Raw genomic sequence first — 15,376 nt, forward strand, 5'->3', positions numbered from 1 at the left:
AGTTGAACAAGTCTCCGCAAGGCCCTGGAGAAAATGTTTTGACTTCAGGTGATAAGATTCTTGAATTTAAAAGGAAACTGAATCTTATGAAAAATCATGTTGCAGAAGGAAATCTTGAAATGTTTCCACTGTTGCTTGGGCTTGAGAGTGAGGAAGGATGTCAGAAAGTCTCAAGTCTTATTGAAAACCACTTGGAAGAACTGAAGAACAAATTTGAACAGTATTTTTCTTCCCTTTCAACACAAGCTTTCTTTACGAGCCTGTTCTATCTGCTGTGGAATGAGTGTGTGCCAGCCTGCAGAGTCCCTCCCCGACCAATCAATGAGTTCCAAGGACCAAAAATTAGAAAGCTCCATGAGCAGTGAGTCTGCAGAGCTCTGGTGCACGGAGATTGTTTTACACAGCTGTGACTAACTAACTAATGAATGCCAGTGGAGAGCCAGGTCCGGAGGCTAATTGTCATTAGTTACCCAGAACATCTATCTGCAACATACCTGGAGCTGAGAAGGGATTTGATTAGCTTGCCTCATGCATGTTAATGATGCTAACGCTGCAGCAGGGAGCCCTTTGTTCTATAAGTAAATCTACAAGAAACACCTTCGGGTGTGGAGGGGCTCCACACGAGGTTGGAAAAAGCAGAATGGTGCAAACTCAGCCAGCTCCATCATGGTCACTGGCCTCCCCAGCATTGAGGACATCTTCAAAGGCGATGCCTCAAAAAGGCAGCATCCTTCAATACGGACCCCACCACCCAGGACATGCCGTCCTCTCGTTGCTATCATCAAGGAGGAGGTACAAGAGTCTGAAGACAAACACACAATGTCTCAAGAACAACTTCTTCCTCACTGCCATCAGATTTCTGAAAGGGCAATGAACACTACTTCATTATATTCACAGTATTTCCTTTCTTTTGCTCTCTTTTTGCACGATGTATTAAATTTTTCTATTATATTTATATATATTTCTTATTGTAATTTATAGATTTTTATTATTATGTATTGCAATGTACTGCTGCTGCATAACAACAAATTTCACAACATGCCAGTGATGTTAAAACTGATTCTGATGGCTGGATGCAGAAGGTGATCTTTGATTTGGATATATTGTGTTCTTGTTTCACTCTTGGCTCGTACCAACCGCAGCAGTAAGGACGAGCAAGGCTGCTAACCCGTCCAGTGACAAAGGCATGAGCATTTAAAGTGAGGCTTAAATCAAGCATTAAAAAGATTAGCCTTATTTGTCACGTGTACATCAAAACCTACAGTAAAATGTGTTGTTTGCGTCAAATCAGAACAGTAAGGACTATGCTGGGGCCAGCCCGCCAGTGTTGCCATGCTTCCAGTGTAACACAGTAAGCCCACAATTTACTAATCCTAGCCTGTACATTCTTGTCATGACCATGTGGGGACTCCAGTCCCTTCCCCCACCACCTTCTTATTCTGGTTTCTTCCCCCTTCCTTTCCAGTTGGTCCTGCTGAAGGCTTTTGGCACAAAACATCGACTGTTCATTTATCTCTACAGATATTGCCTGGCCTGCTGAGTTCCTCCACCATTTTGTGTGTGTCACTCTGGATTTCCAGCATTTGCCGCATCTCTTGGGTTTATATATTCAAGCTGTTTGGATGGAGAGCTCTGGCACTTTAATATATTTGCTACCAGATTTCAGGGGTATGTGGGGTATCCAGGCAGGGGTAGCACCTCTGGAGAAGGAGCATCTCATGTCCATATTTTCTACTCCATCTCATTACATGTAACACATTGAGCGGTTGACGGCCTTCTTTTGTTCTGTGGAAAGCGGCCAGTGAGTGAGTGGGCCAGTGAGGGAGTGGAGATTTGAGGCTTTGACTCGAGAGATTCTGGCAGTTTTGGCAGTTGGACTGTGCGATCAAGATTTGAATAGCTCAGACTCAGCAGAAAGCTGCTGATCGGGCAATCGAGGTCAGGTGACCAAGCAGTTTGGAAAAACTCAAACAAATAAATAGAGGGTTACCTCAAACAGAATGGCCTGTAGAAAGCGGCCAGATTTGAGGCTTTGACTCAAGAGGCTTCGATGAGAAGAGGCTGAGGACGAGCCTCACTCCAAGTGAGGTAAGGCTGGGGAAGTTCCTTTCAAAGGAGAAAGGTTCAAAAGTTGAGGCAAGTATTGGGTAGATCATGGCAGCTGAGATCGGCCCCGTGGTTTGTTCATCCTGCAGCATGTGGGAAATCAGGGATACTTCCAGTGTCCCTGACGACTATGTGTGCAGGAAGTGTGTCCAACTGCAGCTTCAGGCAGACCGCATTGAGTGTCTGGAGCTGTGATTGGATTCATACTGGAGCATCCGCGATGCTGAGAAAGTCATGAATAGCATGTTCAGTGAGTTGGCCACACCACAGGTAAAGGCTACACAGGCAGAAAGGGAAGGGGTGGCCACTAGACAGTGTAACAGCAGGCAGGTAGTGCAGGAGTCCCCTGAGGTCATCTCCCTCCTCTACAGATATACTGTTTTGGATACTGTTGGGGGAGATGTCTCATCAGGGGAAGTCAGCAGTAGCTGAATTCATGACACCATGGGTGGCTCTGCGGCACAGGAGGGAAGGAAAAGGAGTGGGAGAGCTATAGTGATAGGGGATTCGATTGTAATGGGAAAAGATAGGTGTTTCTGTGGCCGCAAATGAGACTCCAGGATGGTATGTTGCCTCCCTGGTGCAAGGGTCAAGGATGTCTCTGAGCGGCTGCAGGACATTCTGGAATGGGAGGGTGAACAGCCAGTGGTCGTGGTGCACATAGGTACCAACGATATAGGTAAAAAATGGGATGAGGTCCTACAAGGTGAATTTAGGGAGTTAGGAGATAAACTAAAAAGTAAGACCACAAAGGTAATAATCTCTGGGTTACTACCAGTGCCACGTGCTAGTCAGAGTAGAAATAGGAGGATATTTCAGATGAATATGTGCCTTGAAAAATGGTGCAAGAGGGAAGGATTCAAATTTCTGGGGCATTGGAACCAGTTCTGGGGGAGGTTGGACCAGTATAAACAGGACGGTCTGCACCTGGGCTGGACTGGAACCAATGTCCTAGGGGAAGCGTTTGCTACTGCTGTTCAGGAGGCTTTAAACTAATGTGGCAGGGGGATGGGAACAAGTGCAGAGAGACAGGGGGGTGTAAAATGAAGGTAGAAGCAAAAAGTAGTAAGGTGAAAAGTAAAAGTGGCAGGCAGGCAAATCCAGGGCAAAAAGCAAAAAGGGCCACTTTTCAACATAATTGTATAAGGGCTGAGTGTTGTAAAAACAAGCCTGAAGGCTTTGTGTGTCAATGTGAGGAGCATTCGTAACAAGGTGGATGAATTGAATGTGCTGATAGTTATTAATGAATATGATATAGTTGGGATCACAGACTCCAGGGAGACCAAGGATAGGAGCTCAACATCCAGGGATATTCAATATTCAGGAGGGATAGACAGGAAAGAAAAGGAGGTGGGGTAGCATTGCTGGTTAGAGAGGAGATTAACGCAATAGAAAGGAAGGACATTAGCCTGGAGGATGTGGAATCAATATGGGTAGAGCTGCATAACACTAAGGGGCAGAAAATGCTGGTGGGAGTTGTGTACAGGCCACCTAACAGTAGTAGTGAGGTTAGGGATGGCATTAAACAGGAAATTAGAAATGCGTCCAAAAAAGGAACGGTAGTTATAATGGGTGACTTCGATCTACATATAGATTGGGTGAACCAAATTGGTAAGGGTGCTGAGGAAGAGGATTTCTTGGAATGTATGCGGGATGGTTTTCTGAACCAACATGTCGGGGAACCAACTAGAGAGCAGGCCATTCTAGATTGGGTATTGAGCAATGAGGAAGGGTTAGTTAGCAATCTTGTTGTGCGAGGCCACTTTGGTAAGAGTGACAATAATATGGTGGAATTCTTCATTAAGATGGGGAGTGACATAGTTAATTCAGAAACAAAGGTTCTGAACTTAAAGAAGGGTAACTTTGAAGATATGAGACATGAATTAGCTAAGATAGACTGGCAAATGGTACTTAAAGGGTTGACGGTGGATATGCAATGGCAAGCATTTAAAGATTGCGTGGATGAACTACAACAATTGTTCATCCCAGTTTGGCAAAAGAATAAACCAGGGAAGGTAGTGCACCCGTGGCTGACAAGGGAAATTAGGGATAGTATCAAGTCCAAAGAAGAAACATATAAATTAGCAAAAAAAAGCGGCACACCTGAGGACTGGGAGAAATTCAGAGACCAGCAGAGGAGGACAAAGGGCTTAATTAGGAAAGGGAAAAAAGATTGAGAGAAAGCTGGCAGGGAACATAAAAACTGACTGTAAAAGCTTTTATAGATACGTGAAAAGAAAAAGATTGGTCAAGACAAATGTAGGTCCTTTACAGTCAGAAACAGGTGAATTGATCATAGGGAATAAAGACATGACAGACCAATTGAATAACTACTTTGGTTCTGTCTTCACTAAGGAGGACATAAATAATCTTCCGGAAATAGTAAGGGACCAAGGGTATAGTGAGATGGAGGAACTGGGGGAAATACATATTAGTAGGGAAGTGGTGTTAGGTAAATTGAAGGGATTAATGGCAGATAAATCCCCAGGGCCAGATGGTCTGCATCCCAGAGTGCTTAAGGAAGAGCCCAAGAAATACTGGATGTATTAGTGATAATTTTTCAAAACTCCTTAGATTCTGGATTAGTTCCTGAGGATTGGAGGGTAGATAATGTAACCCCACTTTTTAAAAAAGGAGGAAGAGAAACCGGGGAATTATAGACCAGGTAGTCTGACATTGGTGGTGGGGAAAACACTAGAGTCGGTTATCAAAGATGTGATAACAGCACATTTGGAAAGAGGTGAAATCATTGGACAAAGTCAGCATGGATTTGTGAAAGGAAAATCATGTCTGACGAACCTTATAGAATTTTTTGAAGATGTAACTAGTATAGTGGATGGGGAGAGCCAGTGGATGTGGTATATTTAGATTTTCAAAAGGCTTTTGACAAGGTCCCACACAGGAGATTAGTGTGCAAACTTAAAGCACATGGTATTGGGGGTATGGTATTGATGTGGATAGAGAATTGGTTGGCAGACAGGAAACAAAGAGTGGGAGTAAACGGGACCTTTTGAGAATGGCAGGCAGTGACTAGTGGGGTACTGCAAGGCTCAGTGCTGGGACCCCAGTTGTTTACAATATATATTAATGATTTAGATGAAGGAATTAAATGCAACATTTCCAAGTTTGCAGATGACACAGCAGTGTCATCTATGTTAACTGTGAGGATGCTAAGAGGATGTAGGGTGACTTGGATAGGTTAGGTGAGTGGGCAAATTCAATTTAATGTGGATAAATGTGAGCTTATCCACTTTGGCTGCAAGAACAGGAAAACAGATTATTACCTGAATGGTGGCCGATTAGGAAAAGGGGAGATGCAACGAGACCTGGGTGTCATTGTACACCAGTCATTGAAGGTGGGCATGCAGGTACAGCAGGCGGTGAAAAATGCGAATGGTATGTTGGCATTCATAGCAAAAGGATTTGAGTACAGGAGCAGGGAGGTTCTACTGCAGTTGTACAAGGCCTTGGTGAGACCGCACCTAGAGTATTGTGTGCAGTTTTGGTCCCCTAATCTGAGGAAGGACATTCTTGCCATAGAGGGAGTACAGAGAAGGTTCACCAGATTGATTCCTGGGATGGCAGGACTTTCATATGAAGAAAGACTGGATCGACTAGGCTTATACTCACTGGAATTTAGAAGATTGAGGGGGGATCTTATTGAAACGTATAAAATTCTAAAGGGTTTGGACAGGCTAGATGCAGGAAGATTGTTTCCGATGTTGGGGAAGTCCAGAATGAGGGGTCACAGTTTAAGGATAAAGGGGAAGCCTTTTAGGACCGAGATGAGGAAAAACTTCTTCACACAGAGAGTGGTGAATCTGTGGAATTCTCTGCCACAGGAAACAGTTGAGTCCAGTTCATTGGCTATATTTAAGAGGAAGTTAGATATGGCCCTTGTGGCTAAAGGGATCTGGGGGTATGGAGAGAAAGCAGGTACAGGGATGATCATACTGAATGGTGGTGCAGGCTCGAAGGGCCGAATGGCCTACTCCTGCCCCTATTTTCTATGTTTCTATGTTTTATGGGTTCTATTGGGCTTCTTTTGTTTTGACTAAAGAGACTAATCTCAAGGTTGCATAAAATATACATACTTTGATAATAAATGAACTTTGAACCAATTCAGCATTCTACCAATTCACGCATTATTTATGACAGTTCTGGGAACAAAACACCAAAATTCCAACACGTTTCAAAAACAGTTACTTTTCCCAAGTTGTAAGGCTGATCAACACCTCCGTCCACTAATCCACCCACTCCCCATACCCCCAGCCACCACTACTTCATTATTTCCTGTCAGTCACCTTATGTACAGACACTCCTGTGCCTAGCATCACTTTATGGACTGACAATCAATCTATATAAGCTATGTGATGTATTTATATTTATTACATTCTTTAGCTTACTGTGTTTTTTCTTTGTGTTGCATGGGATTAGGAGTCACAACTACTTTGTTCTACTTTACAGTTGCATACTCGAAATGACATTAAATAACCTTGAATCTTAAGATCAGTTTTATATGAAAGAAGAAGCTGAGTGACAAGTGGAAATGTTGATTGCTTGTTCCTCTCCATAGATAGCCTGACTTGCTGAGTTCCTCTAGTATTGAGAGTGAGATAGAGAGATAGATCCCGGATCTCCAGCGCCTGCACAATCCCTTGTGTTTAGTGAGTGAAGGAAGTGTGTAGGAACCATTGAGTATCATTTGAGAGGTTTGGGCTCTGGTAATGTAGTTCTCTACCCAAAACATGCCGCTCAACATTCTTGCAGCCTATCTCTTCCAATGCCAACAACCTCCTAGGCCATTGTTGCTGATTTAAATGTCAGCAAAAACTCAATTAAAATGATTGACGCCAATGTCAGAAAAGCTATTTGTTACATTCAGAGTTTGATGGGAGAAGATCCAGCTATTTTCTTTCACAAAGGAAAGAGATAAAATAAAATAAGCCTAATGTAAAGAATATACATAGACTGGATGACAAAATGGTCCCAGTCACATTATTACATTTTGAAAAGGAGTGAATTAAAATTGGCAATATCATAAATGAATTTGCATCTGTTCAAAAGCTCAGCGTTTAAGAAGAACCATTGAGTCAGAATGATCAAATAGCAAGGTTTTTTAAAACTGAATAAGATGCTAAAGAATAAATGGATTACAGTCATTAATTTGGAAATTGACTTTAGGCGAACTGTTGCATTAATAACTTCATTGATTAATCATTTGCAAATTTGAATAAACCTCTGCCCAATGAAACCTTGCTAAGTAGGTCTAATCCCAGTGGCACCTCATTTAATTACAGATTTCTCAAATAACTGATGATGCTGTCTGTCAGAACTATTGTAAAGTGAGAAACAATTAGAATTACAGGCAATCATAGATGCTGCCTGACCTGTTGAGTTCCTCACGCATTTTGTGTTACTCGAGAATCACAGATGTTTATTATTATTATTTATATTTGCAGAGTGTCTTCACACCACCAGGTTCATGAACAGGTATTACCCCTCAACCATCAGACTCCTGAACCACTGTGGATAACTTCACCCACCCCAACAATGAACTGATTCCACAACCTAGAGACACCCTTTCGAAGTCTCTACAACTCATGGTTTCAGTATTATTTATTTTTTCAGTTTGTCTTCTTTTGCACATTGGTTGTTTGTCAGTCTTTGGGTGTGCTTTTTATTTGATTCTATTGTATTTATTTGTTCTACCATGAATGCCTGCAAGAAAATTAATCTCAGGGTTGTATGTGATGATACATATGTACTTTGGTAATAAATTTACTTTGAACTTTGAATAAGTAAAAGGTGCTAGCCAGCCTCCAGTGAAGTTAGCTTTTATGTCCTGCACCAAGATTGACAGAAGATATTAGCCAAGATATTAGTTCTACAGATTGCCAATGATCAAACTGGGAGAAGAACCCATCAAATTATACCTGAGCACACCACACCAGAAAGATCAGCAGCTTCAGGACTGGAAAGAAGACTAGAAAGGAAACATACACAAGCGTAGTCCTAGAGTCATAGAGCACTACAGCACAGAAACAGGATGTTCAGCCGTGCCAAACCATTAGACATTGAACTGTATCCAGACCATAACCTTGCATACCACCCTCCCGTCCACGTACTTAGCCAAACATCTCTTAAATCTTGAAATCAAACCCTCATCCACCACTTCTGCTGTCAGCTCATTCTGCACTCCGAGTGCAGAAATTCCCCACGTTCCCCTTAAATATTTCACCTTTCACATTTAACCTATAACCTCTAGTTCAAGACTTAGCCAAACTCAGAGGAAAAAGTCAGCTTGAATTTACCCTGTCTGTAGCCCTCATAATTTTATATACCTTTCCATAAATTTCTGTTTATATCACTGCCCTTTTGACAAATATAGCGGAAAATATGTGTGGAATAATTAAATGTCAACTGCAAACTAAATGTTGAATTTTTCAGGCAACAAGGAATTAGTAAATTTCATAGAGCTAAGATAATTAAAGTTCATATGACAAAATACATATGCCTCAGGGCCTGGAGTTATTGCTGAAGACTTCAGCACCACAGAACATGGCTAATCACTGCACTAGGTGTTTATATTGGCTGCAATTCTTTTATTTGCTCTAATTAGTTATTTTTCAGTTGTGTTATTGCAGGAATGTTTGAATTCCGCTTAGTGTAGTGAATGGAGCCACAGGCATACTGGACTAATACATTAAAAGCATTAAATGCATCCTTGGTCAAGGTATATCATGGATATTGTATCTTAGCTGTCTACATTCGATATGCAAGCCAGGGTACAATATGGAGAACAAGCTGTTACCCATGCAGCAGGATCCCCCTCCTCACCACTGTTAAATCCAAAGGAACAGCAGAGACACCAGCGGAGTCACAGGAGTTGCCAGTCAATGCAAGACTGCTCTAGAGACTCCAGCTCCAGATTTCTCACTCACAGTTTCACCTGAAGCTTTCCCCGTGAGTGGGTATAGCCACAAGACAGTGGAGGCTTGAGATCAGAGTTTTCCCGCCCTTAGGTGAGCCGCGAAACATGGCTGACAAGCCCCATCTGCCCGAAGCGGCTGATTTTAAGGCACCAGAAAACCCACCTTTGCCCCTTCTCCTGTCAGTGGAAATGGTTTCACTGGGCTTAGTAGCTAAGCCACGTGTAACGGCCAGGAACTGGAGTTGGCTGTCTGAGGCTATTTCAGACCCACACCATCAGGAGCATTTTACATGTGGTGTTATCCCCATCACCACCCCAAACTATGATAACCTTAAGTACATCAGAAAACACTTGAAACCAAAAAAGTGCCATGACGTTGGAAATTTAGCTGTCAGTTTGTGCTTTACCACTCCCAAACAAAAACATTTTGACAAGGTACTTCATTTTTAAAATGCTGTCTGTGGGATATTTATTGGTCAGGACACCAGAAAAAAAAACGCCATGTTCTTCTTCCAAATAAGCATACAGATTCTTTTGTGCCCACCCAAGGGGGCAGGAAGGACTGCACGTTGATTCCTCAAACAAAATCAAAAGTTCTTCAGCATTACAGTAGAAACTTGTTCTGTTTTGTAACTTCAAAACATTACACTAAATCAAAGGAGGGCACAGGTCCAAAATGCAGGTCTAACTTTGGGTTTAAGCCAGGTGCGCACGTATTATTTGGTAACGTGATGACATATGCAATTCACATATTTATACATATAATCCATAATCAATATACACATATACAATTTATATATACACACACAAGATTACTCAAATATTATTGAAATATTAAATACATAACACAATTATATGAAATATAGAACAGTACAGGCCCTTTGGTCCACAATGTTATGTACACTCACACACCCCCCCCCCCCACAACCAGTAAATTTTTGAACTGTAGGAGGAAACCAGAGCACCCGGAGGAAATCCACATGGTCACGGGAAGAAAGCACAAACTCCATAGAGACAGTGGTGGGAAATTGAACCTGGATTACTGGCACTGTAATAGTAATTATACTACCTTGCCACCCCAGAAAGAAACTAATATTTCATTAATTAGGTATCAAAAATAATCATTAAGGTTGTTTTGTATCCTCTTGTTTTTTCAGCAGAGACATTTTGAAGGTTTTGATCCTGTAGAAATTGTGAAGACTGGTTTTCTCCCGGGGCAAATCCCATTATAGCAGATTCATTCCATTTATGGCACAGAGTGCGTCCAGATAAAAGCTGTGAAACATGGGACATGTAAAGCTCAGACTGACTGCGGAAAGAATCTGAATGCAGCTTGTGGTATATGTAAAGATGTTGATGGTTTTGTAGAGGTGTACAAGATGATAAGAGTCATACTGCGGATCGAGTAGACTGCCAGAGACTTTTTCCCAGAGCGGAAATATCTAATAGAAGGGGCATAATTGAAGGTGATTGAAGAAAAGTATAAGTGGGGTGTCCACCAGACCATAAAACACAGGAACAGAATTAGTCTATTCAGCCCATCGAGTCTGCTCCACCATTCCACCATGGGTGATTTATTATCCCTCTCATCTCCATTCTCCTCCCTGTAACCTTTGACACTCTGACTAATTAAGAACCTATCAATTTCTGCTTTATACACAGAGAATGCTGAGTGCGTGGAACGCCTGGCCAGGGGTGGATGCTGATGCATTGGGGGTATTCAAGAAACTCTTCGTTAGGGACATGAGTAATAGGAAAATGGAGGGCCATGTAGGAGGGATAGTTGGATTGACCTTGAAGTAGGTTAAAAAGTTGGCATAAAATTGTGGGCCACCATGCTGTGGTGTTCTACGTACATTCAGTGGCCAATTTATTGGGTATTTCCTGTACCTAATAAAGTGGCCACTGAGTACATGTTCGTGGTCTTCTGCTGTTGTAGCCCATCTAATTCAAGGTTTGGCGTGTTGTGCATTCAGAGATGCTCTTCCGCACTCCACTGTTGTAAGCACAGCTATTTGAGTCTGCTTGGCTGCTGATGACTATTGGTTTTCTGTAGGGGTCAGTGTTGGGTCTGCTACTTTTCACATTATATGACAATGATCTGGATGATGGAATTGATGGCTTTATGGCAAAGTTTTCAGATGATACGAAGATAGGTGGAGGGGCAGGTAGTGTTCAGGGAACATGGACTCTGCAGAAGGACTTAAATTGGGAGAATGGGAAAGGAAGTGGCAGATGGAATGTAGTATAGGGAAGTCTACAGACATGCACTTTGGTAGAAGGAATAAAGGCATAGGCTATTTTCAAAATTAGAGGAGCAAAGGGACCTGGGAAACCTTGTGCAAGATTCCCTAAAGGTTAACTTGCAGGGTGAATTGGTGTTAAGGAAGGCAAATGCAATATTAGCATTCATTTCGTGAGGACGAGAATATAAAAGCAAGGATGTACTGCTAAGGCTTTATAAGGCTTTGGTCAGAACACACATGTAGTATTATGGGCAGTTTGGGGCCCTTAAAGATGTGCTAACATTGGAGAGAGTTCAAAGGAGGTTCTCAAGAATTATGCAGAAATGAAAGGGTTAATGTATGGCTGTGGACCTGTACTCACTGGAGTTTAGGATAATAGGGATTCTAACTGAAAATTATTGAATATTGAAAGGCCTAGATCAGGGGTCAGCAACCTTTACCACTGAAAGAGCCACTTGGACCCGTTTCCCACAGAAAAGAAAACACTGGGAGCCGCAAAACCCGTTTGACATTTAAAATGAAATAACACTGCATACAACGTTTTTTTTTGCCTTTATGCTATGTATAAACAAACTATAATGTGTTGCATTTATGAAATTGATGAACTCCTGCAGAGAAAACGAAATTACATTTCTGCATGCAACAAAAACATTTTGAACTCCGAAAAAAAGACGATGGGTTGAAAGTTACTTTTAAGTAAAATATTCAATGTCTATTTGAGTCCTTCTTGTATTTATGAAAAACGCCGAACTTAAATTTTCCGCCAGCAGCAAACCAAAAATAACGTCAGCCAGCTGTCATCCTGAAAAATGAAAGGACTATTTCACTGAACTATGAAAAAATATGAATATAAGTAAAATAATAGGCAATTAAAATATTTATCATACTTGGTTAATGGGATTTCTGCTCCTGGACCTCAGCGCACAGCGTCTGCACATCAGGGCTGTATGATGTCACCTTCATCTTTACACAGGATCGCAAGCTGTCATCTGTGAGGTTTTCAATATCACTCCATTTGTGTTTCTGAGCAAGAACGGCCTTCTGACGGGCAACATCTTCAAGGTCTGCTGTCAAGCGTCTAAACTTGGACACCCATATGTCTTTGTCGGCTATGTCGGCCAGTTCCATCTCAAGATCAGGTTGACTCACACCTGCCAATGCAGTCGTATTCAGTAGGGAAGGATCGATGCTTAAGGGAGTGACCGGGAAGGATAATGTGTTTTTTTCCTCTCTGAACTCACAGAAGCGTTTCCCAAACGATGTTTGCATTGCGATGATTGCAGAATGTAAATACTCCGAAATTATCATGTCGTGACCTTGTTTGAACTCTCTCAAATTGGGGAAGTGAGACAAAGTGCCTTTCTGTAAATCTCTGGCAAGCACTGTCAACTTGCGCTCGAATGCCAAAACATCCTCCAACATGTGCAGGGCTGTACGTCCTTTCCCCTGAAGAGCTGTGTTCAGCGTGTTCAGGTGCGCTGTCATGTCTACCATGAAGTGTAGCTTTTCCAGCCACTCTGGCTGTTCCAGCTCAGGAAAGGTGAGCCCTTTGCTGCCCAGGAAAGTTTTCACTTCTTCCAGACACGCGACAAAGCGTTTCAGCACCTTCCGTCTGGACAGCCAGCGATAAAAACACGTTGTAGCGGTGTCAGTAAACTGCAGTCAAAGATAGCTTTATTCGAACTAAACAGCCTTGCTTTTAAGCCTCCCTCAACCCAGCCCCCATGGACGCAGATGCTGCAAAAGACGCGTACTCACAAACCCCCGTAGGCTATCTCCCTTAGCCGGAATGCCGGCTAATTGTGAGCCGTTTCGGATGTGGCAGGAAATGTACAAGATCACCATAATTACATTTCAAAAGCTAACAAACTAACATAAAATACATTTTAATTAAATACTGACCAATTATTTCCCAAAGCCACAGGGAGCCGCAGCACAGAGGTGAAAGAGCCACAAATGGCTCGGGAGCCGCAGGTTGCCGACCCCCGGCCTAGATAGAGTGGATGTGGAGAGTATGCTTCCTATGAAGAGGGACTCTTGGACTACAGGACACAGACTCAGAATAGGAGATCATTTGTTTAGAACAGAGATGTGAGGAGTTTCTTTAGCCAGAGGATAGCTAACCTGTGGAATTCATTGCCGCAGATGGCTGTGGAGGCAGAGTCATTGGGTATATTTAAAGCGGAGGTTGATCGGTGCTTGATTGGTCAGGATGTCAGCATTGCACGAAGAAGAGAGCAGAAGTGGTTTGAGAGCAATAATAAACCAGCCATGTTGGAATAGCTGTGCAGACTCAATGGGACAAAAGGCCTAATTCTGTTCCTGTATCTCGTGTGCTACTGTCGCCTTCCTGTCAGCTTGAACCAGCCTGGCCATTCTCCTCTGATCTCACCCACAGAGCAACTACACAGTGAATGTTTTCCCTCAACCATTCTCTATACACTCTGTTGTGCATAAAAATCCCAGGAGATCAGCAGTTTCTGAAATACTCAAACCACCCTGTCTGACACCAACAATCATTCCATGGTCAAGGTCACTTAGATCACATACTTTCCCCATTCTGATGTTTGGTCTGAACAACAACTAAACCTCTTGACCACATCTATATACCTTTATGCACTGAGTTGTTGCCACATGATTGGTTGATTAGATATTTGCATTAACGAGGCATACAGGTGAACCTAATAAAGTGTATGTTCTCTGGCCTTTGTTCTACATCATTGATTTGGCGGCCTGTAATGGTTGTTTTGCATCTGGAAAGGTGTGAAATAGCCTGCCACACTTCATTTTCACTCAATAACGCTTCTGATTTCTTGTTCACAGCTTCAAGTGTCTTCACTGGGAACCAGACGTAAATACTGAGTGTTTTTTTTTAATTTATCCTTCCTTGTAGTACTTTGTCTTTAACATTAAGAGGTATCAATGGACATTATTTTTGGAACAGGTGGGGTGGAGACATGTGTCTACTAAAGAAGCTGTAAGGCATTTCTTCCCTCTGCCTGCCTGCAAAGTTTAGCACCTGCTTCACCACCCCTCCACTCAGATCAGGGTCACGTGAAGCCCTGGGAGCAGGTGGTGGATGATCCGATGAGCAACCGGTGCAGATCACAAGTCCTGGTTCTGGGACCACTGACGCCAGGTGGACAATCTCTGAAGAGTATTAATAATGGCTGGGGCCATCCCTGCTGTAAAGAAGAATGCAATGACAAACCAATTCTATAGAAAAATTCACCAAGAATAATCATGGTCGTGGATAGAGAGAAGAATAAGAACAGCAATGTGAAGGAAGTCTTTGCCGCCAGCGGGTTAAAGACAGTTGGAAGACCATCATCACCCACATGATATGACATTGCAAATGATGATGATGGTCACTTAAATGATTTAATGGGCAAGTACTGCAGCATAGAGGTTGGCACAGCATTTTAGAGGAAGCAAATTGGGTTCGATTCCTACCACTGTCTGTAAGAAGCCTCTCCACATAAAGCTATGAGGAGTGTAGATAGGATAAATGAAAGCAAGCTTTTTCCACTGAGGTTGGGTGAGACCAGAACTAGAGGTCAGGGGTTAAGGGTCAAAGGTGAAATACTTAAGGGGAAACTGAACGGGATCCTCTTCAGGGGGTGGTGAGAGTATGGAACGAGCTGCCCACGTAAGTGGTGGATGTGACTTCAAATTCAACATTTAAGAGAAGTTTGGATCAGTTCAAAGTTCAAATTTATCATCAAGATATGTATACCATATACAACCTTGAGGTTCACCTTCATGTAGGCAGCCACAAAATAAAGACACGAGAGGAAAATCACAAAGAGCAAAGGCCAACAAGCATCCTGTACTGCCCTCACTGAGATGTTGTAATATCAACCAGAGAGTCAGCCAAACTCCGCTGAAAAATGACATGAGAGTTAGAGTACAGCCTCTGATCTCCTTGATTTTATTGCAGGCTTAACGGCATGAAATAGTGACTGAAGTGAAAAATTAAGGCATTTGCTGGAGAAACAGAAGGATGGCTTTAGAAAGAAACTTCTTTCTCTCAACATAAACCTCCAGTCTACAGCCAGCCAAAGTGCTTTTATACTTACTACTTCCTGCC

This window comes from Hypanus sabinus, chromosome 14 (genome assembly GCF_030144855.1).
Source record: "Hypanus sabinus isolate sHypSab1 chromosome 14, sHypSab1.hap1, whole genome shotgun sequence".
NCBI classification, from domain to species: Eukaryota; Metazoa; Chordata; class Chondrichthyes; order Myliobatiformes; family Dasyatidae; genus Hypanus; species Hypanus sabinus.